This window comes from Anas platyrhynchos, chromosome 3, assembly GCF_047663525.1.
Source record: "Anas platyrhynchos isolate ZD024472 breed Pekin duck chromosome 3, IASCAAS_PekinDuck_T2T, whole genome shotgun sequence".
NCBI classification, from domain to species: Eukaryota; Metazoa; Chordata; class Aves; order Anseriformes; family Anatidae; genus Anas; species Anas platyrhynchos.
In genome coordinates, this window is record NC_092589.1 from 71,820,860 (window position 1) to 71,846,275 (window position 25,416).

Genomic DNA, 25,416 nt, shown 5'->3' on the forward strand with positions numbered 1-25,416 from the left:
ACTGAATTGAGATATTCCCCAAGAAGAACAGCAGATGTGAGGGAGGGTGACATAATTTTGTTTTACCACACAGCTTGGGCCTTGGTGCCGAGCACTGCAAACAGGGACTGTTTGCATCCCAGGTTAGCAAGAGGGCTGGGACTGTGAAGTATAAAACTGCAAAATGCACTGTGTTCACAGATTCTGTAAAAACACATAATGGATTAAAGCAGTGTCTGCTCCCTGCCTGTCAGTCTACCTATTTGGTCACTTTTAATTAAAGTATGGGTTTATGATCCAGTAGAGTCAGGTCACAATTCATAACAAAGACTTTAAAGCAGTTATGCTCAAAAACGGGATTTGGTTTTAGAAGAAAAATATAGTAACGGAGTATGACAGGGTCTCATTGTTTATTTGGTCTTTGCCTTCTATGCTGAGAGGGCTGGTAAGAACCTCTCCTGTGAACATGGTGGCTCTTGACATGAAGGCATCAGTACCTGCCCTTACCAAGCCCTGGGCTGTTCCTTTCTGGTGAGTAGAATTATATTAACTGCCTGTTCTTACAAGGGTTCACATTTTCTCTGCACCCACTGAGAAGCCTTAAAGTCTGAAGATCACCCCAAATTATCTTTAAATATTTGTTCTTCTCTCCATCTTTCAAAACAGTTATGAAAGCTTTCTGTTTTGTTTTGGGTTCTACTTCAACTCATATAGCAATCCTTCAGTGTAGAAATCCTCATGCCCAAATCATCAAAGATGTAAATGCTTGAATCTCACTGACTTCAGCAGGAGTTCAGAGACTAAATAGCTCCAAGGGTTCAGGGCTTTTTCTGCGCACCCTATTTATACCTACGTGTCTCTACCCTAAGCCTGATCTGTTGATAGGAACATCAGCACATCAGCACAAAGCCTTGGAGCACACTCAGGAGGTGGGAGGCACAAGCATCCGGGAGAGTGCACCATGTCCTCAAATCTCAGAGCCTCGACACTGTCCCTGGCCCATCTGCACGTCCCTCCTCACTGTCTTTTTCCCAAGAACCTCCTCTGGGAACCATATTCCTGCTGGCTGCCTTGGTTTGCAGCTGCAAAAAAAAAAAAAAACAGCCCTGGGAAGGGGTTTTGGCAATTTACAAGCTGCTTGGCCTTCCTGTTGTTAATTCCCAGTGTAGCAAAGAGGCCATCCACAAGGACAGGAGTTAAACAGTCCATGAGTAGCATCTGCTCTCCATATCAGTGTCCTTCCCCAACCTGGAATACCCACGGAAGAGCAGATCGGATGGAGCCATGAGTGGGGAGGCTCAGGGAAACCAAGTCCAGCAGATAACCCCAGGCTTGGGTAGTGTCTGTAAAACTCATGTCATTGAGTCCCATCCTACGTGCCCTGCATATCTGTATGTCCCTGTATCTCCTGCACATACAGCTTCTCTTCACAACTACAGACTAGAACTGCGATCACCTAACCTGCTGCATTTTGGAGCTTGGGATCATAAAGCAGAATGGGGCCTGGATTCTCAGAGCTGCTTAGGGAGCATGTCTCCCCAGAGGTCACCCCCTGAGGTGTCGTGCTTCCCTTGCACCCCTTTCACTCCCCTCTGCTCAGACCTGCCTGCCAGCACTGTACTAGGCACTGGGGAAAAAAAAATTCTTTGAGAGACCTGCTCAGGAAGGCTGATTTCTTATTTTTCAAGGAAAGAGAGTACAATGAGAATAGCAAATGCAGGGGAGTTCTCACTGGTGGTTGCAATGTACTTAAGATATTTTTAGATGAAACATAGGCCTCAATCTTCCTAAAGATAAGCAAAATTTTCAATTGGTGTATTAATTTAAAAGTTAAAAACAAAATAGCATCTGAGGAAAGTGATTTGGTATCCAAAAAATAACTGAAAGAGATGGAAGAAAGTGCACCAGAATATTTGTTTTATTTTTCTCCACAGACTATTGATTATAATAACAATATCTGATTCTGATGGAGAACTTTTTATGCACATAGCTAAAGCATTTTATGAGAACGGGCCCATACAGAAGAGGAAATGGCTTTTTTTCCTGGTGGTATATAGCTTAAAATGCAGTTCACTCCCATCCTAAGACTGTATTATCTGAGACTCAGTCTAAAAGAAGTAAGTTTTGCCCAAATCTCCATAAAGCTGAAAAAGACTTTGAGAACTCTAGCAGAGATTGCCTAGACAATCCATGCTTGGTTTTGTACAAAGCCTGATTCACCCTGCCCCAAGTCTTCAGTTGCAGATCATTGTCTGGCAAAGCAGGATGTGCTCAGCTATGCATTTGGAGCTCTGTGCGGATCTGAACTTTTCTGCATTAAAAACAGACTTTCTCGTGATCTGAGGGGCGGAGTGACCCTGGAAAAGTTGGATGATCTCCTTTATTTATATAGAAATATCGTAAGCTGCTTACCAGATGGACTTGTTTGCAAGCTTGCCCACTTCTGACATGAATCAATTAATTTACAGGGAGATTTTCTGGAAACCAGTAACCCAAGAAACAGAACCGATGGGATACTAGTACTGCCACCTGGTGTAGGCTCTGACCATTGCAGGTGGTTCCTACAGAAGCTTCATATTTTAGTAGCACTAATGAGGAACATGGAAGTTATTAACAGAGTAAATACTTCAAATGGCTGCATGCTAACATGATGCAAAGGAAATGTTTATCCTGTTACCCTTCTAGCCTGTCCTTCAAACTAAACATCTGCAGGAACAGAAATACCCTTACATCTAATTTATATGTGGACTTTCATATCACACAGTCACAATTTCAGTGCTAAATCATAATCCCTTATAGGAAATTTTGGGAAAGAAAGGAAACGCTGCAGAAAAAATGTGGAAGACAAGAAGATTTAGTGAGTCAATGGTTCCCCTGGAGGAGAATGACCCAGGAAAAATGAGCAGAAACCCAAAGCATCAGGCAAGGTGACCAGGCAGATGTGCAAGAAAGATCAGGAAGCCTAAAGGGAAACAGCAGAAAGCTTGAAAATTGCTTCATGTTTTTTCACCTTTAAGGTTCACCTAGGTATTTTTTTCTACTCTTAAGCAACACCCTAAAGCTCTCATTGGAAAATTCTGTTAAAAGCAGAGATGGTAATCAACAGACTACTGATCTTCCAAACAAATGTCTGAAAAATTGTTTGCAGGAATGAGCACTGCCAAGGGAAACAAGAGGGCTGTATCATTATGGGGCCATGGACACAAACTACACCTCAGTGTAAAAGTTTGCAACCCTTCCACCTGTTCTCCCTGTCCTGTTTGTCCATTCCACACATGAACAGGGGTGGAGATAACCATGAGCTCACTTGAAGCAAGGCTCACTGCCAGTGTGGAGCTCTCTGGAGTACTGCTAGAAGAGCGTAATCCTCTGTTTTGGACATTTCACACCAAAATTCAAGCAGGCATAACCAATTCAAGAACTAGGGAACATCTGACTGCATTAGTAGGATCAGTGAAAAATAAAAACAGAGGAACAGCAGAGCAATGAATCCCTCTGTCCAAGGATGCTCAAAGTTAACAGGAGTTCAAGGGAAGACTGCACAAATACTCCCTACAAATTGCCAGAGCACACAAAACTTTCAGGACTTGTCCAGTCCAGCAAGCAAATTACCACACATTCTGTGCTACCTAGTCTAACATCTCAACTCCAGCATTGTATAGGTGCTTTAAAAAAAAAAATAAAAATCCAGAAAACTTATCAGAAACCATCATGCAGTCCTCCAAAAAAAATAAAATAAAATAAAATAAAATAAAATAAATAATTTAAACTTGTTTGACTTAATAGAGGCACAATTTAGTCCCAAGCTAATCTTGGCCATAAAACTCAGCATACCCATCACGTCAGAATATTAGATGTTTGTTTTTTTGTTTGTTTGTTTTTCTATGCTGATAGATATTAGGTTTGAATAGAAATAATATTGTTTCAGAAAACTGACCACTATACCATAATTTTGCAAAATCTGGTTACAGCCAGGTTTCCCAAAACTTTATGTGGGCCTGGAAACGTCCTCCTGCCACCCGTCCCTCATTCTCAGGATCATTACACACAGACAGCTGTACTTCTCCCCTTTTACTTCCACCAGCCAAACCAGACTGACAGAGTCTGAGCAGAAACTCCCTTTCACTGTAACTGCAAATGGATTGCCATGCTCCTGCTGCCTATGAGAATGATTATGTAGAAAGAAAGAGTGAGAACCGTGACACCTGCAGTCATACACAATGCCTAGACAACCAACAGTCACTGTTCTGCATCTCCTTGGATAGCAGAAAGGAAAAGAAAAAAAAAAAAAAAAAAAAAAAAAAAAAAAAACTAGGGAGAGCTCTCCATTATCACAGGTTTAGCTTTCAAACCTTCTTTTTATTCTGTCATTGTGGAACAAATCTTTTCTTTCACATCAGGTCTTTTCTTTTTTCCTTGCTATTTCCACTGTAGTAATGATCTCCATCACTTCAATTTTGATTAATTCATGTTTTTATATCACAGTGAATAACTTAATTTAAGTAAAGTTGTCACACTATTTTTTTCAGTACATTACATAGGAGCAAAGCTAATCACCTGACAAGCCTTAAAGCAGATTTTTTCAAAAACTTTATTTTACCATACTTTTCTTTGAAAACTTTTATCAGATAATGCATGGAAAATAGAAACTTGGTTAGAAAGAGAGACATCTAATAAGTACCTGTGATTTTGACCACAGTATTTTAATTATGTTTATTTTTATTGTCTCTATTTTTTTCCATTTTTGCTTAAGAGTACCAGAAAAAAAAGTCTTCTGTAAATATATGGAAAATCATGCTTCAAGTATAAACAAGTATACTTGATAAAACATGAAAGTACTGTCCAGGGAAATGTGTTTGAATCACTCTTTAGAATTATAAAATTATGGAAATTGGCATATTTATAGCAAATGCTTATTTGTTGAGTGCTATTTGACATGTAGAGTTATAGTTCACATCAATTTGTTCTGTGTCACTAATGTGTCCTGTGTGTACATTACCTCGATCCATATAATGTGGTTGTGTCAATGGGCAGTGGATTAAGAAAACGAGATTAGCTCAATGTTAATTCCCAGTGTCTAAATAAATGACTTCAGCTTCAAGACGTCAGATGAGATAACATCCCAGCTAAATTACATCACACTACAGTGTCTGGCAGCCTTTTTATTTTTGGTTATAAAAGGAAACAGATGAATATAGTAATGCACTCTAAAAATCTCTGAACATCTCCGATTCCTTAAAAATTAAATTAGCATCTTGTTTTGCCATTAATCAATAAATTAAAGGTGAATCAGATATTCCAAATCTCTTTCTGATTGTATAAGTCAAGTATATGGTGAACCACACTTCCAGATGTCTTTTGTGCAAACACCTTTGTCTGTGGGAAGTGCAGAAATGTTTTTCTCTCCATCACATTCCCACTTTAGAAATATGCTGGCACCATGTGGAATTACTTTTGTTTAAATTAGACATGCCAGTGCAGGGAAATACAAAAACTACAAGCATCCATTGTTTAGCAGATAAATCTGATTGAATCATCCTGGTAAAAAAGAGAAAAGCATCCCATACAGGTTTCCATGATATAAATCAAAAACATCTTTTGAGACATATCTTAAAGTATGATCCCAAATATCCCAAAACCACTACAGACTGAAATAAAGAATCGCTCCCATTCTTTGTTGTTCCATCCAAGGAGCTAAGACCACTGCAAGAAGAAGTAAAATTCAATCATTAATTTTTAGATACTATATTTGCATCATTCTTTCATTTCTGTATCTCCAGCTCCCAGACACCTTTTGTGCCTCTTCACGCAATTTAAAACCCTATTAATACAAACAATTGCTGCAGCTTTATCCTAGGAGAACAGCACACTGCACCTGTATTATAATGAGCAAGTCAGTGGGCTGTGACTTCAGCCAGTCCCTTGAGAAAAGTGTTTGAGTGTGTGTCTGTAGCCCACAACATCCAGCAGGAGCAACTGGAGCAGTTATCCCAGGTGGAAGAATGCTCTGAGTCCTCTTCCTCTTGACTAATTTAGGCTGTCTAAAGGTAGACACCTAACTTGAAGTTACTTTCCGGGTGTTTGGTTTTTGTTTTTTTTTTTGAGACAATGCCTCACCTTACTCTCAAGTGGAGGTCTGCTGTAGATGGCATCAACCGTTCTCTGGGGTTTGCTAGTCTGACTATGGAGGAGGCTGCAATATCTCTGATCAAGTCTATAACCTTTAAAACTAGGTGAGATACAACTTCTAACCCCTGCTCTGTTGCCTATTGCTCCCTGCAGCACCTGCTCATCTTGAATAGAAGAAAAAGCTATATACAAAGCAGCAAATTTTAAAAAAAAAAAAAAAGGCAAAAACAAAACTGCTAGAAGTGCAGAGACCCATAACTTCCATTAGTAAATTTGTATTGATTTATTCTGGTTAAAGCTTGCTGATACATGTCTAACTGAGAAATGAGAAATGACATTGCATCAGGTTACTGCTTAAAAATTACTGCGTGAACATTATCTATCAGTCAATCTATCTTTTTGTTCCCTTCAGGATTACTTATTTATTTATTTATGCACTGTACAACCCTGCACAAAAAAATAAAATAAAATAAAATAAAATAAAATAAAATAAAATAAAATAAAATAAAATAAAATAAATAAAAGTACAGACTCCCAAATCCAAGGCTACAAAACATCCCAAGACATGTCAGCAGTTCCTTAAGTATTTTAGCCACATCAGTGTAGTTCTGCCCCGGAGTTTTCTCCACAGAGAAACATGGCTTATTAGCTGAGGCACAGTCGTAGACTGAAACAGCTATTTTATATTTTAGACTGAGATAACATCTCTCTGTGTTGCACTGAAAGGTTTTACACATATGGTTCATGTTAGCTCTGGTATGAGTACATTCTGCTTTCTTATAATGTATAGAATTGTCTTTTGAAAGACAGAGAGTTTCCTGAGAAAAGAACCAAATGAAGACTTTAGTCTAAGCACCGCCATATTTAAAGTCCTGCATGTCTCTATATACATACTTCATTAGGAACACAAATATAAAGATCACCAAATTGCAAAAATCTGAATTCTTAAGGGGCTGAGTTCTTTTGTAGCTCATAAAAAAAAAAAAAAAAACTTTTGGGGTCCAATTTTCTTTAATTTTTAAATTGTTATGCAAAACTAAATGTAAATTCAAGGCAGGGAAACCAGATTAACATTGCTACAAGAGGACAGGGAGGTGAAGGACAGGAAGCAATGTATGGTGGCAAGCCAAGACACCATGAGCATTACTGTGGAAGCTAGCTGCCAAACCCAACAGGGGAGAAACAAAAGGGAGAGGCTGCTTTTTACCCATCAAGTCACCAAAAAGAGCATGCTTGTGTAGCAAAAGTGCAACAAAAGCTGATGCTATAGGCAAGCTGTCAGGGGGTTATTAACTATTACGGCAACTGTTAGGTCCATGTGGTCTGAAAAGGAGAATGAAAGCTCTGTTTTGTCTCCTGTGAAGATAATTAGTGACAAGTACAGAATTCAGCCCCATGCCAGGCAACACTGGATACATTGCTGTGACTGAGCAGATGCAGGAACAGTAAAGAGCAAAGTTAAAGTGAAGTTAATAGATGAAATCTTCATGTAATCCTCTTCTGGAGCTGACATTTGGAGTTGGAGCCTGTGACAGTAATGTCTATAGTTTAACTTGTAGTACTCAGCCCAGATCTCCTAAGGTATTTAAGTATCTAAATCCTATCATTCCAGACTTCTTTCCTCTACCTGTCTTCTGTTACAAACACAACAACACCCTGCACAGACCTTCCATTACAAGAGAGCAAAGACTAATGCTCCCTTTGCATAACATTCATGGAACAGCATATGAGAGCAAAGGATTTGAAAAACACCAGAGGAGAGCTCCAAGTGGTTAAGTTGCTCATAGAGCAAATCTGTCTGGCTTCTGGACCCCACATTTCAGAAATTTCTTATCCTGCCCACTTCATTTGAAAAGACAACTTTTAATTTTTTACACTGCTCCTCATGTTTGCAAAAATATTGGCAGACCTTTTCAAAACATTTGGCATCATATGCTTATGCCAAAGGAGCAGTATCTAAATGACCTCATCTGCTCTCACTAAATCTCTTGTTTCACTGAAGTAAACAGTTGTGCCATGGATAGTGTCTATACATTGACCCACTGAAGCAGGTCTGCCTGTTTGAGACTGAAGCAGAAGATAACACATATTTACACATGGTGCACTTCAGCTGAAGGTTACCAAACATATGGCAGCATAAATATTTGTATGACTTACTAATATTATTAATTAATCAGTGATAAGGTAATAGTAACACGTGGTATCGGAGCAGATTCAAAGTTTACAGAGTTACCTGAGCTCTTTGCACAGAAATTTTAAATTTATAATTACATCAACAGAACATCATGCATGATGTTGTTGCATGAAAAACTAATAGATAAAAAGTTAAGCTATTAAACTGTTGTGATGGGATTAGTTACATGGAAAACAAAACCAAACCAAACCAAAAAACAACCAAACAAAAACCCTTATAATTACTGCTTCCTCTTTCAAAAACATGGGAGAGAAAATGACAAATTCAAATTAAAAAATCAGCAGGCATGTACATTATGCATGTCTGGGAAGGATAGAATGAATTCCCCTTCAGGCAGTGCTAATGCTGCTCAGGTTCTGTTATTCAGATTGTGTTGTCTCTTAATGTTAGCAGCACAATCCTTCTGTGTTGGATTATAATATTTTTAACTTCTTTTGACTCTTTACCCTCCCCTTCACCTTCATTTCCATCTGTTGTTGAACAAATATTTTTGAGTTAGAATAGCCCTGGAGATGACAGGGGGAGAAACACAGCAGACTGGAGAGATGCTTCCCTGGTGGGAGCTGTGCTGCGCCAGCCCTGAGCCTGTCAAGCATAGTTCTGGTTCTGCCTCCAGTTGACAGGCGTTACATAGCAAGTATGATTTCTGAAGTAGTTTTGGTGTCCAATCCATGGGCTAAAATAAAATCATCTAGTCAACAGTGCTCAGAAAGCAAAGAAGACTTGCTTCTGGGTGTTTCTTCTCAGTGTCTGCATGAATTTATAGTAGATTTTAGCTACAGACAAAATTCACTGCTTAGGAAATAGAGTTGTCTGCATGAGAGGTTTAAAGTTTAAGCTTCTGCAAAATTTAGCATTTGAATTAAGTTCTAGATTAATCTTCTCAGGGAAATCTCCATTCACCTGAACAAAATAAATAAAACTATTTTGCTACCTTGATTCTTCACTGAGACAGTGTTTTGGAAAGTGCTGAGAGAATTAGAATTCCAATAGACAGGTTAGAATGATAACTGAAGTAAGAAATAACATGAAGGGATGAGGTTGTTCATTGCATGAAGGGATGAGGTTGTTCATTGCACCAAGAATATGTATGAAACCATTACCTCAGTATATCACAGAGAGAAAGAGGATGAAGCTCAACTGTTTTTGAATGATCACTTTATTTTTTTTGGAACATTTCTGTTTTATGTTAGTAAAAAGATTCAGGCAGTTATGCATTAAACTAACTTCAAGCTTGCCCTAGACATCTGCCCTAGACTACTTTAGCAGGACATAAGCTCTTTGATTTCCCAATTGTTTCTAAATCCTATGAGATGCTGAAATGAGAGAACTGAAGTCAAAAAGGTAAAGGTGAGGCTAGGATATTGGCAAATAAGGCAGATAAACCTGCTGCTCTGGGCCAGTTCAAGGAAAGCAAAATTTCATAGCATCCCTCTGGAATAATTGAGGGGACGGAAGCAAGAATGATTCCCCTAAACAGCAATACTGACCTGTCTGTGACCAAAAAACCCAAATTAAGATCCATGAGGTGTCTGAAGAACTGAAATGTGCCAAAACTGACCAGTAGTCAGTGATTAGAGACCTAAATAATTTTCCAGATTTCATTTCTATATTGATCTATAATTTTTATTGTCCTTTGTATGTTTTGATTGATATTCAGATCCCTAGAAAATGCTATACTAATGTTCCCTGTGATTGTTTTCTTAGTACTTAGTTTAGCTGAGGATTCTTCATTCCCTTCAAATTTCCTCATCATTAATCAACAGTACTTTCAAAAATGTACAGAATGGATTACTGCACACAACTGCAGTGATTTTATTCATTCTGAAATGTCAATGATAATTTTATACTGCAGGTTTACAGCTATATTGCTTCCCTTCCAAATTCATGCCTATGTCCTTCACACTATTTGATCATCTTTTTAAAGATGATACATATAAATCTCCCTTTTTTTTTTTTTTTCATTCTGATCATACAGTGAGAACACATGCCCTTGGAAGAGGTATAATTCAAGAATCATTTAGTTTGCATTCCTGAAGGGCTAGAAATGCATGCACAGACATCCTATAATTATTAATTAGAAATAGAAACTAAACTGAGTTATTTATTACCAGGAATACAACCTACATTCACAAAGAAATGCCTTATCTCTACATCTAAATATACAATATGTCCAACCACAATCCAACAAAATATCTGTTCTTTGTCTGGATATCAGCACTACATAAGTAATGAAAGGCTCTTACATAGCCTGCAGCATGCTGAATCTGAGTAAATCTTTCTTTTTTCCTAAGAGGAATATATCTTGACTTGGCATAAACAGGTGTCTTTCACACCTGCTCTGAAACAAAGACCACACACTGAAAAATTAAAGTCATTTCTCAGCTAAGTTAGCAGAGGCATTTTGGAATACTCGCAGAAGGTCTATGCAAGCCTTTTTTCCAGAGTTTATCAGCTTCTAAGTTTACTACCAAGTCTATTCCAAAATTCAAAATCCTTTTTACCTCATCTTTGAAAAGCCATATTAGTTGAAGATTTGACTAAATTTGACTAAATGCCTTTAACTTGTTGTCCAAACTTCCCAGTGAGAGCCCACATTACTGCACACTTTGGGGTAGAATTATACTCTGTTTGCATCCTAGAAAATGGAAAGACTTGTTATTACCTGTTTGTCTGTCTCAAACCATCATGTCTTTTCAAATGTACATTGGTTTTGTTCTTCAGGGTGTGGAGGCATCTCAATTTAAGGTGGGCAACAGGTAGAAGCAAGTATTTCCAGAGGGTATTTTAGGGTAAGCAGTAAGATGAGGGAGAATTCAGAGGAGTTACAGAGTTTTCTGGGGCCATATGCAAGTAGATGTAACTGTATTTTACTTCATCTGAATGAAGCAGCCCTTCCTCACTTTGTGATGAATTTCAGGCTGTCAAACTGTACAGAAATGGCTTGCACAAGAGAGGGGGGGAACAATTAACTTCTTGGCTGAAAGAAACTCCCTTTAAACTGCCCTAGACCTGCACAATTGTGAGTTGCATGGTGGTGTTTATGCATGTTTTCTTTGTCTGACATCACATTGTAAATTACAGAGAGCTGATGGGCAGCTCAGTCAGGAAGAAATGAAACACCATCAGAAAAGGATAATAAATTTTCAGGCAGTGAGCACAGACTTTTCCAAGTCTGGATAGTAGTGGTATTTCTCAGGTTCGTATTATGTTTGGAATATATTGTTCAAACTTACCTATATCACCCTTTTTTAGTGGTAATGGGAGAAAGATTCAATGGGTTTTGGATTAATGTCTCTGTGTTAATTGCCAAATGTGTCAGGCTTCTAGTTTTTCCTAGTTATAACATTTTTTATGGTTGAGAGGACAGATTGATTATTTTCTTTTTGTTGTTTAGCTGACTAAAATAGAGTGGACACAGTATTTTTTCTTGTATTTTTAAAATTATAAAGAAACATTGATGTCTCTTTTGTCAGGTTTGTTTCTTTTAATGATTTCAATCATTAATATTCAGAGAGAGTTAAATTCTGTGACCTCATATTGTGTCTGAAGTACCTTTTCACTGCTGTTAATAAAGAAATCATAAAGAAAGAAAAAAACGGTACTAATCACATCTATTGTTATCAAGGAATAAGAGGGGGAATAATGACAAACCAAAGATCAAATCAATACTATCAATAAAAGATTTTACTTTCCATGGATACAGTTGAGTCTGCATGATCTTAGGAGTGTCTGTCTATGATTCTGCCCCCATAATTATTTATCACCATCACTAGGAAATAGGGATTAAAAAACAAAATCACAGAACCTGATTCAACAAAGCAAATGAACCTGCTTGCAAATTGGAGCGAGTCTTAAAGACTTTAAAGTCCTTTGTCAAACCTAAGGCATCTGGTAAGCAATGGGGCTGCAAGCTCAAAATCAGACATTTTCAACAAAGTAAAACTGAACTGAAAAGCTAACACCAAAGATTAGAGCCCTCCATAGACTCTCCCAGGTGTCACTGGCACAAGGAATTTAGTGTCCTAAATGACAGGGAAAGATTAAAGCTTACCTAACAACTGAACAGTTGCTCCAATCCATTTAAAAAAAAAAAAAAAAAATTAAATGTCAGAATGTCAGTGACATTTATCAAACACAACTCACAACTTATATTCATGTTCTCAAATGAATGCAACATTGAAAGAATTCAACAGAGAGCTGAGGTGTTATCTGACACATTTTTATTTCTTCCACCCCCCAAAAATTTGCTATGAAGAAAACTGTAGAAAAAGAGAAAGGATAGAAAGGATACTTTTGAAAAAGTTTAGTCCCACCAACTTTTTCAGGTGCAGGTAATGACTCTGTTCCGAGGCGATGTCTCCTTTTTTGATTCCTCTGAAGCCCTGTTCCTGAATATGCTTTTCAAGCTTAAAGATGTCACACATTTTTTATAAAGAGTAAGAGTAGTTGAAAGTCAATTTACTGAATGGAGCAGTGTTTATAAAAAATGCACTCATCTTTTATCATAAAAGTATTGTCATATGTGTTTCTACCTGCTATGACTCATTCCAAGTCATAGATGTGCTAAATATTGTTGATATACTAAAAGAGTATGTGTGAGTTTTATTTTAGGAAATATAAATTGGAAATAGAATACATATGTTAGGCTAAAATTACTAAGCTTCAAAATATTCATAAACGGAAGTGTGATGCCAACAGTGGGGGGAAATGAAAAGTCAATGAATTGAGACTCTTCCCAGTTCATGAATCATTCACAGATTATTTCTAACCAAGACATATGGAGCCGTACACTGGGAAGACACCTATTCACCAAGTGGCCTGGATGGGTGTTTGTCAGCCAATAGCTCAGCAGGGGTAGTGGTGCCTATCTGGTCATGGGACATGCTCTCTGTTCCTCATCTGGAAAACTGGTGCTGTAATGGGAGTGAGGAATGGCAGTAAGGAAAAAAGGAATAGTCATAAATTTTGCCATCGAGCTTCAGTGGATCAGATGGGGACCCCTTATAAGGTTCAGTGCTGTTGGGCCCAGCTCATTTGTGACCTTTCCAGTCTCACCTCTCTTGAGCATCTATCATTCAGTTGGTTCTGATCTCATCAAATTATCTGAGGTAGGAAATAGCACAGAGAGAAAAATAAATCCTCATGCTGGATTCCACAAGATTAACGCACTGCAGGCTAGAGATGAAAAATAGATACATCTCACTCACATCCTAGGAAAACTTCTTTGTCAGTAAAGTTGGTGGAACATTTTGACTAATGAGGTAGTTATGGCGCAGTCACTTGGTAGCTTTAAGAAAAGGTCAGAGGCACACAATGAACTGAGTACCACAGGGTCCTCCCCTCCTCAATGCAAGGGGCTGGATCCACGTAGTGCCTTGATCCTTTCAGTCCTGTTATTTCTGATTTATCATTAAAAAGGCTTCCTCCCAGAGAACTGAGAAAACAGGAGTTCAGTTTTGTGTGGAGGGGGAGGTATAGTGACCAAGCTGTTATTTTTCTGTTATTGTCTAAAAAGCCTCTGTGCACCAGTAGATATTTATAATCTGGTATGTTTTAGAATCAGTGTGTTATCTCCCAGAGAACAGCATGTTTGATGTAATTCTATTGGGACACATGAAACAGAAGTTTCATGTGAATGGCAGAGCCGCCAGGGAGGTGCGTGACGAGCCATGGCTGCTGTGCTCAGCCTGCTTGGGAATACACCAGAAAAGATAACCAAACTTCCATTGTGATTGGATCTTTTTCTTCTACCAAATCAAACAAATAAAAATGAGAACTTTAAATAAAGCTTTCTGGATGCCATGAATTGTGAGAGCACTAGTGTGCCTGAACACGCTCACACATGTTTTCAGTAGCAAAATCAAGGCAGTTTATTCAAGAAGTGCCAGTTGTCCTATATAAATTTAATTTGGTCAGGATCACGTAACACTCCAAGCTATCAAAAGGGCATAAAAAGGATCCCTTTGAGGTCATTTTCCTACAACACAGCATTTGCTTTGCCTTTGCACATCCAATCCTGCCATCTCACTAAATGTAGAATGTCACACAATGCACGGGAGAAAATTGACTGTTTGCAGCATAATCTAGGGAACTATAAACACTGTAAAAAGGGAATCTTTTTCTTCCTCACTCCTTCCCCTGTATCCCTTGTTAATTCATACTGTAGCATATATGTAAGGATCTTGTTTTGAAAACCATACTTATATTTCCTCCAAGTAAATAAATGTGAGATCATGCTGTGTTGCTGGGAACATGATAATTAGCTTTGCTGCATTATGAGAGCCTGAGGTGACACAGTGATAGATTAGGGCACACACAACACCTCCCTGAGCATTTTTCAGCCATCAGATGAGGGAATTATGGGATTTACGATGGGAACAGCTACAGAAATAAAATACCTCCTCATAGCTCTCTCATTACAGCTAAAGTTCATCGCATTTTATTGTAGAGTGATGTTATATTTCCATGTTTCTGCTGTTGAAATAAGTAGCTCACTGATGCTGCATTTGGAGATCCCTCTTGGATTGTTTCTGTTTCAGTTAAAGCACATAAACATTTTCAGATAAAGAGAGATAGACATGGCAGTGAGCAACAGACAAATGGTCATTAGATATTTGAGCTGAATGTCGAAGCAACAGACCTAAATCAGTATCAGTTTTCTTGCAGGTCAGCAGAAAGAAACAAAGACAAAGACAGCACTGAATTGAACAATATGGTTCAGACCGGTTGGAAGCTCAAAAAAAATAAGTAAAATAAAATAAAATAAAATAAAATAAAATAAAATAAAATAAAATAAAATAAAATAAAATTAAAATAAAATAAAATAAAATATAGAAATCATCAGGGTAAGAAGGGTGAGACATTTAAGGAAATTTCTCTGTTTAGCTTTGATAGTGAAAGGAAACATTTTCTTTGCCATAGTTTTCCAGCAACTGCAAAGCTAATTTATTAAAACACATCAATGGTGACTGATGGGATAGTATTTCTTTTCTTTAAAGGTCTTGTTAGATATAGATTTGAGATATAATTTAACATGATGTCTATTTGGGATCCATAAAGGCCTTTTAAATGAGGAGATGGATGTGGGTCAACTTTTGGCTAAGAAAATCAGCAGCATTATACTAGAGATCAGAGCAGGGAATTGCATAGGTACAGGGCCATAATTTCATTATAAAATATCAATATTTCCTAGTAAGCCTACAAGAACATGTATTAAATTACCTTCAGTAAATATGGAGCCTCATGGCACCTTCCCACTTGGTACCCAGGTAACAGCAGATATAACAGTAAGGGAACAGCTTTGAAGGAGACATACAAACTGTTGTCTAATACAGGAGAGATAAGGATTTCAGAGCACATTCACTGGATAAATTATTCAGCTCCTAAGAACAAGTCTTGACCCTTTACTGAAGCAAACAGCTTTTGTGCAGTGAAACTCAAGCAAAATATAAACTGACTGAGATAAAACTAGAGATATGGTCATTATTATTCACTGGCTTCTTAAAAGGAAACATTGTATGGGACTTCCCTTGTACACATATATTCCACACACATGTATGTGTGTATATATATATATATGTGTGTGGAAGTTTTAAAATGTTTTCTCATTGAGGAATAATTAACCCCATTGTTCCATTTGCTTCTTGCATCTCTCACAAATTTAGTCTAGTCAATTTTGAAAAGCAATTAAGTTTTAACCATTTTATTGTATTTTATTGGCTATAGAGTACACATGATTTAACATCAGTAGCGATCTTCAAAGAGCTGTCCTTGGACCCTTCAGAATTGTTAGATTATTTCTGTGAGGTCCATGAAAAACAATTAAAAAAAATAACCCTGCTCTGATTTACAAATTTCAATTAATATATGTACATTTGATATACATATATATATATGCATATATACTACAGGCTCATATAAGCCTATAATAAAATATATTTTGGAGATATGCAGTGAAAAAAACTGTTCTTAACTTCCTGCAAGAGACCACCTGCTTTCACCAAACTGAGTATTTCTACTCATGGCTGACCAGTGGTATGTTTTCTAGCAAACACATCTTTTTCAGAATACATCCAGTCTAGTCTCAGGATACTTTTTCATCCCAGTGAACACAGAAGTGTGATCAAGCAGTTTTTCTGCATTATTTATTCTTTTACACATACATCTCTCAATTTTCTCCAGAATTGGTGAGACTTAGAATGACAGAAAAGAGAAAACCATGAAAGGGTATCCCTTGATTTTAAATTATCTTATGAAATCTTGTTTTTCTTGAAATTCTCTGTCCTTCCTCATTTTTTTGTCACAAACATGAGAAGGTGAAAGAAATGCAGACCTAACCCAGAGTGGCATTCACTTGCTGTAGGCAACACCCACCACCAAGTCTCTCTCCCACTAGCTCAGCCTCTATCTGTGTCAGTCTTTGCAACAATGATTTAGAAGATAATCTGTTGTTGCAGATATTTCAGTTTCCATACAGTGATATTCATCAACAGGAAATTTTTATATATATATATATATATATATATATATATATATAGTAAAAATTTTTGAGCATCCCTACATTTCTTGTCCTTCTCTAAGCCATTCTGGATAAGTTAGCTTCTTTCTTGGAGAAAGCTGCTATGATGCAGTTTCATTTGTGCATGAAGAAAGCTTTCTGGAGCTAGTAGCCTCAGTTTATTCTTTTAGCCCAGGAGCTGTATTCACAACACTATTAATGCATGAAGTGACTGGTAACTCTGGCCTTGCTGCACCTCTGTCTATGTACACCGAAAGTTTTCTGCACAATCCAAACACCCGGATTATTTACAAATCTAGACACTTTCAAAAAAGTTTTAACATCTTCTGTTTTGAACTTTGCTATATTTTCTGGGTTTAGTGACAGCCCAGTGGATGTCAAGACGAGTCTCATGAATGGCACTTTATAAAAATTTCCTCTTATTTCTATTCAAATTTATTTCCCTAAGTCTTTAAGCTGACAGGAAAGGATATGTCTGCAACCCATCTGTCAGAGCATCTATGTGTCCCTACAACTAAAGTCATTCATTTTGATACAGCTCTTTGCAAAACTGAGCACTTTTTTCTGGCAGTCTTAATACTACCCCACAACTGCTATGAGCCCCAGAATTTTGTTCCAATGCCTCTACTTTCCAGAGATCCCAAATGTGTCCAGATAAAACTTATTTATGCAGTGGCACTTACCCAGATCAGCAGCATAAGATCCTATTTTTGCCAAGCCAAATAATAACAAGCAATGGGCAAGGATTTATCTTCACTGCTTTGCTTAAGTTTCTTGCAATCACGTAAATGAATAGGTGCTCTCATGTTTTTTCCTATTGTGCTCAGAGATCTTTTTCTGTATTGTGATGGTTTCTTCTCCTTTGTTGTATTGCATTTGTTTTTGCTTAATACTGCTACTGGGGAGTCTGTGCTGTCATTTTTACTAGTGGATTATCTCTGAGACTGCTCCCTTTCTGCTCTGTGTTTAGATATGAACTTTCAATTTGCTTTATCTGCCAACAACTTTTGACAGAGTTAGCGTGGGATGTCAAAGTATTTCTCGTTCAAACACCTGCATTTTGCATTCCAGTTACTAACCTATTATGAATCAGATTCAAAACCTGTTAACTGCATGAGTCAGGTCACCAAAACACTAAGTCATTGTTTCTCCAATTCTTGCTTAAACTCACTAAATAAATGCTTCTCTGACTACTGGTTGAAAGTGTATTTGGACTAGTTTTAGCAGCTTATATACAGCTCCCTTAACCTCTGCACACTTGACCAAACACTCTTGAAAGAGGATATGTATTGAATTGGAAACCTGAAAGAGGGAATGTATTGAATTGAAAAATATAAGATTCTGGCTTGTTTTCCTTCCTTCCTTCCTTCCTTCCTTCCTTCCTTCCTTCCTTCCTTCCTTCCTTCCTTCCTTCCTTCCTTCCTTCCTTCCTTCCTTCCTTCGTTCTTTCTTTCTTTCGTTCTTTCTTTCTTTCTTTCTTTCTTTCTTTCTTTCTTTCTTTCTTTCTTTCTTTCTTTCTTCATTCTACTTACCTCATTAGAATAGCATCCTTTATCCAGAGTGACCTACAGGAAGGCCAGTCCACAGGCAGCTTCTGCTCCCCTATTTTCCCCCAGGGAGATGTGGACTCCAGGAACTGCCTAACCTGCCACTCAGCAGGAGCCCCCTCTCTCCAGTGAACAGCTCCAGCCATGGGATTACGTGAGGAGAAGATGGGATGAAGCTAGGCAGAGCTCTCCAAAACTGGACAACATAAGAACAGACTCTGCTATGTCTGTCCATGGTGGTTAAAAGGGTCAAGAAAGACACCTCTTATACTCTTAGCCACCGCTACAGAGTGACAGGGACACTAGCATCCAGCTCCATGTGCTGTTGACTTCTCCCCACCATGAACTAGAGTACATCTACTCACCGAACACATCAGTGCCATCTGCTCAGGGATAGTAATATAATATGTTGTTCAAACAATCTGCTTTGATGAGGTATTTTTTGTTTTCTTGCTCACTTTGTTTTTAAATGGGCTTTTTGCTGGAGAGGATTAGAAATGCTCAGTGTTTCTGATTTTGAAACCTGCAAGAGCCAACTCACTTCTGATACCATATTCAGTGTTTGACAGACAGAGCAAGAAGGCTTCAAGACAGCACAACATCCCAGCTTCCTAGTCCTTTCTCCACGTGAAATATTCCTTCCCATCAAAGCCTGCCAAAGGCCCCATGGAAAGTTCTCTGTGCAGGTCAGCTGGAAGGTGGGTTTCAAAGCATTCTCCTTCCCTGCAGAGAAATCTCCCTGGGTATGGGATTGAAGAAAGGGGGTGGAGCTGTCAAACAAGACAGAAATAACCCAGCTGCTCTTCCGTGGCCTGCGAAAAATAAATCCTTCCCTTGTCCCACAAACCCCTGCCTGGGACAGGTGGGGATTTATGGAGGAAGACAGACAGACAGACCCCACAGAGGACACTGATACAGTCACTGCTCAGCTGCCAAGATCTGCATCACATGTAGTAAAAGGCCTAGGAAAGAGCCAATACAGACAATGTAATTGAAAAGCTATTTCACAACTTTAGTTGTCAGCAAAAAGTGTTTACATGCAGTTCCTGTCTACATATGCAAAAAGAAACTTCAATAAAGCTTTGACAAATGCCTGGGAACCTCGGGCACAGGCAGTCTGCAGGAAGGAATTAGCTAAAGCACCAGGATAGGAAAAGGGTGACCATGGCTTGGATCCAAGCTTAGTCACAGGCACCTTCCTTGGCTTGCAGCTTACACTGAACTGAGTTTGGCCCGAGACCCTGAAGAGCTGAGGAAATCAGGTCAAAGTTTATCAGATCCTAAATGTGAAAAGAAAAAAAAAAAAAAAAAAAAAGAGAGAGAGAGAGAGAGAGAGATGGCCACAGCAAATATTTTGAATTTTGTGAATCTGTAGGAAATCTGCCTTTTTCTTCTTAAATAGAGGGAATACTATTAAATTCCTTTCCAGTCCCAGCTGTGCGGGGCAGCTAGGACAGCAGCTGTGTCTGCATGATCACACCACCACGTCCCAGGCTCACAGGAAGAGGGACGGCCCCTTGTACATGCTTGTACGTGAAGGCACACAGATCCTTTTTCACTCTTTCCTCCTTTCAGAACTATTCCAGGATGGAACAGATATCCATCCCCACCAGCACCACACAGAGACCTGCTACCAGGAGGAGAAAGACTGAAAGGTGCATTTTCCCTTCTTTATCAGGGAGCCCAGATCCTGGCCCAGCTTCTTCCATCCCCTCCCTCCCTCTCACAGACATGCATTTGCTCCCATTTCCCTCCCATTCCACTCCCCACTGGAAAAGCACTGATCTCCTTCTTTCCCAAAGGGGATCGCATAACATCCCCCTGGCAACAACACCAATTAAGTGTGAAGGAAAGTAATATTAGGAAAATGTTAATGGAGTTTGACTTCTTCTAATGCAATTTAAAGCTGGAAACAATGAAGCAAGGCTGAATGAAGCAAGCCGCCAGCTCCCTGCAAACCAGCAGCAAGGGCTCCCGGGAGCCCTGTTTTGGAGCCAATGTCGCAGGGATGAGTGGAGGAAGGAGGGCGACCGCCAGGCCTTCGGAAAAGATTACAGTGTGCACAGGAACCGCTCGTTGGCTTTCCAGACCGAGAGCAGCACTGGCTGGTGCCAAAGGGAGAAGCAATGAAAGGGATTTTCACAGACACAAAGAGGAAGGAGCCGGCAAAATGACATTCTGAGTCTAACCCTGAGGAAAGCATTTGCTGCAAAGAACAAAGGTATGTGCTGAGAGGCCAAAAGACCAGGAAGCCAAACTGGGAGTACTGAATGGGTCAATCACGTCCAAAACCTTAATGCTCCCACAGACTTTGGTAACATTATTTACAGAAACAGGAAACATCCTTAACTGACATAAGATCTCAACGAACATAAATGGAGCACATTTGGCTCTCCACAGTGACAAGAACACAGCTGGAATTCATATTCATAAAAAATGTCAGATCGGAAATACCCTTATAAATATTGCCACCATTAGCAGCAGGAGGTACAAATGGAAAGAGAGACAGTGCTCAAGGCTCAGTACCAGATAACACACCATGTCAGTCACTGATAATTAAAATACTAAGGGCATCTGGCCTTGCTCATGGAAAGCATGAGATCTCAGGTGAAACAAGATGGGCCTGGGGGAACTCAACTTTGGAAAGGGTTCTATTTTTGATGCTTTTTTTTTCAGGGTGTTATTAGAAGATCTTGAAGAGAATGTACTGAACAACAGGAAAAAAAATGTTTTGGTAAACCTTTTTTTTTTTTTTCCAGTTTCTAGAGTCATCTGAAAATAGTCAGAAGTCATGGGCACATGTTTTCTCAGATCTTCATTAGAAGAAAACTGCTCTGTAATGGCAGTGTACCTCTTCAGTCAGTAACTGAAGGCACTTGTAAAATCAGGCAATTTCCTCCTACAAGATTTTATTATCAGCCAGCTACCAAAAGGTCATAACCATAAGAACACCTACACTCATAACTGCTGCAGCCCTGACAAAAGCAATGGATCATATACACCAGGCCATCCTTTTCTGTTGCAAGCTGTTGCAAGAGTAAAGGATGGAGTGATTTCCCATGAAACACCACTTCTTTCTGTGATAGATAGCCTGCATTTCTTAGCTGGGTCTTGTGTTTCCAATGCTGAGTTGAAACATCAGAAGTAAAACTGAAAACATAGTTGAAATACAGTCTTTGATTAATTTTGCTTTGCTTTTTTGATACGGGGGAGGGAGAGGAGATGAAGATATTGATTTCTACCCCAAACATGTAACTTGAGCACATGACAAGGCTAATCCCTGAGCTCTTACTGAGATGAAGTCAGATTTACAGCAGCATATTTTGAACAGGAAAAGCTGGGACAATTCTCCAAGTTCATCAATATGTTTTATTTAGAATTTTATTAGAAGCCACACTGACACAGGGGACATGTAACGTGGTGACAAGAAAGTCAGCTTTAAGAGGTGTTCCTAGCTACAAAAGCCACCTTTCTTTGCCTCCCTTGGAACTACATGGAAACTGTTGCACTGGGGCCAGCTTCAGGCAACCTGTCCTCTAAAACGACAGTAGGGGGAATGTTGTAGGGAAAATCTGTGCTGTTTTGCTGTTGAAGATTTTGCTCAACATTTCTCTGTTTTTTCAAGGATTCCAGTCTTCAGTTCACAATTTTCTGTAAATGCACAGGTAAGTGGTACTAATTTGCATGACCTTTTTGGACAGAGAATTCAGAGACAGAAATGCACTATATGCAAAGCCAGTATATGAATATGTAAATAAATAAGATTGGCATTAACATTGATACAGCTCAGGAACCACACCAAATGACAAAATTATTTATCCTTTTTTTTTTTTTTAATTCCTTTTCAAAATCAATTCAAATCACATCTCTGTCATGATTTCAGGCCTGATGTAATTCGGTTCCACAAATTCTTTGCAGCAGGAACAACATTTTTTTGACATTCATAAATATTGCAAGCATGCAATGAACACTCATTTATCACACTGAAGTAGAACAAATGTATGATTGGAAGCAGGATGGGCTGTAATAACTTCTGAATATGTCCCACATTTTTACACTCTGTCTAGTCCATGTTTGTCAATTTACATTTGCTGTGATGGAACTGGAATTTATTAAGGTAAATCAGGAGCAAGATGGAGATTCATATTTCAGATTTTTGTGCTATTCTCCCACATGAAATCAGAATATAAGTGTCTCGTTGATGCTGATTATTCCCACCACTGCTTTCTGCAGCTTCCCTGATTTCCCATCCAGCTGAGAAAATATTTTCCTGTGAAACATCTGGTTAAGGAATGCTGGGAGTTCTGAAATGGCTGGTGCATCCTATGAAGTAGATGGCTTTGAAGAAAAGTTACATAGCTTTAAACAATTCCAATAGACTGAAAAATATTTGACAAAAACTCACCAGAGACTACCAAAGACCCTGTAGTTGTTGTCATAGATTTCTGTGAGTATGTTGCCCTAGCACATACAGACATAACTAAGACTGTGTAGATGGGCATAAAAGCACAACCCCAGCAGAAAACCTGTGAGGGGGTGCACAGGAGGGCAAAGAAGGAGCTGTAAAAACGGAGTAGGAGAAAAACAAAAGAAAATAAAATCTGTTTTGTACAGCTTGCAGTTTTTCTTCCATGAATATTCCTCAGAGAAGGTGAGAGTCTACTCAACTCTACTGCATTTACCCCAGGAAGAATATAAAGACAGAGATGCAGAAAGAAATGATCTCGTTGCCACCTTTGTGATTAATTAAAATAAATAATAAGTGAAAACAGTAAGTCCTGAACTTATTTCTTTCATGACAGAAAGAAATTAAATTAAAGAAAGAAATTTATTTGGCCAAAGTTTGGTCCAGAAGTCAGCCCAGCACTTGCCCAACATAGCACTGTCAGCAAGGGACACAACTGCCTACTGAACTTCAGGCACTTTATCAGACTCTGTTGGTCCTGTGCAGTTAGTTAGGCCTGGCTGAATAGCAGCATTTCTTCTTTTCTGAACTCAAGATTGTCTTCCAGGTCACTTATTATTTTTCTGTCTTTGTTCCAAAATGGATCCCACTAATAAGAAAAAACAGTCACTGCAGCAACTGATCACAAGTAGAAGCAGTTGTGGTACAGTGCTTCTACAGGTCACAAATAAAGTCCAAAGCCAATGAAGAAAGTCAAGACAGAATTCATGAGAGATCAGTTTAATAAGAAAAGGGGTTAAAAAGCAGATGATATCTCGGGGGAAAAAATATTACCGGCATAAATTATGTCACTGTGGGAGAAAGACGTAAAGCGTTGCAAAGAATTAATTTGGTTAAGTGAGGAATTCTCCATATATATTATACAACAAAGTATGAAGGCAGTGGAAATAGGGTCAGATTATTGAAGAAAAGCTTAAAATTAAAACGTGTCAAGACAAGAGTAACAGGTAGAGACATGTGAAATGTTTTATTTATGTTCAAGTTTATGAATATGTTCACAGATAAGAGGAAGAGCAAAGAAAAGATTTAACACTAAGCAGGTGAGATGAAAAGTCATTGAGACATATCTCTAAGAAAATATAAAAATCAGCTGCAATCAGAGAGTATAATTAGCCCTAGCAACAGACAAGCAACGCATTCACCTTCAGTAGGGAAAGAATAGGTTAAAAAGTACTTCAAGAAGTCAGATATTTTAAAATTGACAAATCTTGACATAATGTCATCACAGAGAATTTTAAAGAGCTGGTTGATTAACTCACCAATCCATTAACAGTTACCTTTGACAAATCATGGAAAAATGTGAGATGTCTGAAACCAAGTAGAGGGCAGACATGGCTTCTATCTTCAAGTAAGGAAGAAAAAAAAAAAAAAAAGAGAGAGAGCGAGAGAGAGAGAGAGTGAGAGAGAGAGAGAGAGATCAAGGAAATGCAGACGTATCAACTTAGTTCCACTTTCTGGAAAAATACTGGAACAACTAAATTAATACATGATTACAAGCATGTAAGTGGAAACAAAGTGTTGAATAACAACCCATATGGAATCATCAGGAGCAAATTCTGTCAGGCCAATTTCATTTATTTTTCTGACGTGGCAACAGGTCTGGCAAAGAAGGGTAAACAATAGACATCACATCCCTGATATTAGTTCATATTTTGACTATTTTGCACATTTTCCTAAGCAAACTAGGGAAATACAGATGGAAGGATGCATTCTGACAGTACTTTTATGCACTGAAGATACAAAAATGCAGCCAGCCATTGACATGATGATACCACCAGTTCAATGGACCAGTGGTTCAATCTCATCTATAAAGGTGGCTAAAAGTGGCTCCCCAGGGAAGGAGAGAAGAAGAAGCAAAAAATAGAGCAGTGCTTTCTCAGAACACTCTCCGGGATTCAAACAGCTTTTGGCTCAGGGTCTGTCTGAGCACAGGTTGATCTCTTTACGCTCTTTCCTTATAAATTGTTTAGTTGCTTTTTTGAACCAGCATATTTTTCTGGCATCCAAAACATCCTGTGGCAAGAAGTAAAAACATCTTAAATTTGCATTATGAGATGAACCTTGTCCAGTTGTTTTGAATCTGACTCTTGTTATATAATTTGACTTCCCCTAGATCATCTGTGAAAAGGAGAAAAAATAAGTCTTTCCCTTTTCCCCTGATCTATGATATAGTTATATGACAGACCTCTAGTATAAGTCCACTTACCCTGAAGCTTCTTAATTGTATTAGCTGATTTCCATGCAGAAGCTGTTTTTGATCAACCTCTTTCAAAATTCTCTATCGACTGGTGATGTACCTTCACTGGGATGGGAGATGAAATCTTCTTTCTGTGCTTAGAAGTAGTATCAGAGCATGTGCTGCTGTGAGGAAAAGGATTTGTGTCATTGTTAATCAGAAACTGAAAATGGCCTGCTATTGAAAAAAAAAAAAAAAAAAAAAAGCCAAAACAATATGTACAATAACTATAAAAAGATGTATTCTATAAAGCACCTGAAGTCATCTGTCCTTTCTACCCCATCCTGGTCAAGACATATCAGCAGTATTCCACACAGCATTGGTCAGTGATGTCAGTGATGGAGG

At 38.5% G+C, this 25,416-nt stretch overlaps 1 long non-coding RNA gene across 10 annotated transcripts in view; it reads right to left on the reverse strand.

Annotated features, from left to right (window-relative positions):
• LOC110351781 (uncharacterized) overlaps positions 1–25,416 on the reverse strand; it is an 82,682-nt gene that overhangs the window by 47,445 nt on the left and 9,821 nt on the right. For 6 of the 10 annotated variants that reach the window (XR_003496485.3, XR_011808405.1, XR_011808409.1 and 3 more), the window contains exons 2-3: positions 25,042–25,196; positions 24,113–24,177 (exon numbers count right to left, since the gene is read on the reverse strand). This is a non-coding gene — a long non-coding RNA (uncharacterized lncRNA). The remainder of the gene's footprint in view (positions 1–24,112; positions 24,178–25,041; positions 25,197–25,416) is intronic. The other 4 variants (XR_011808411.1, XR_011808406.1, XR_011808407.1 and 1 more) reach the window with 2 other exon arrangements.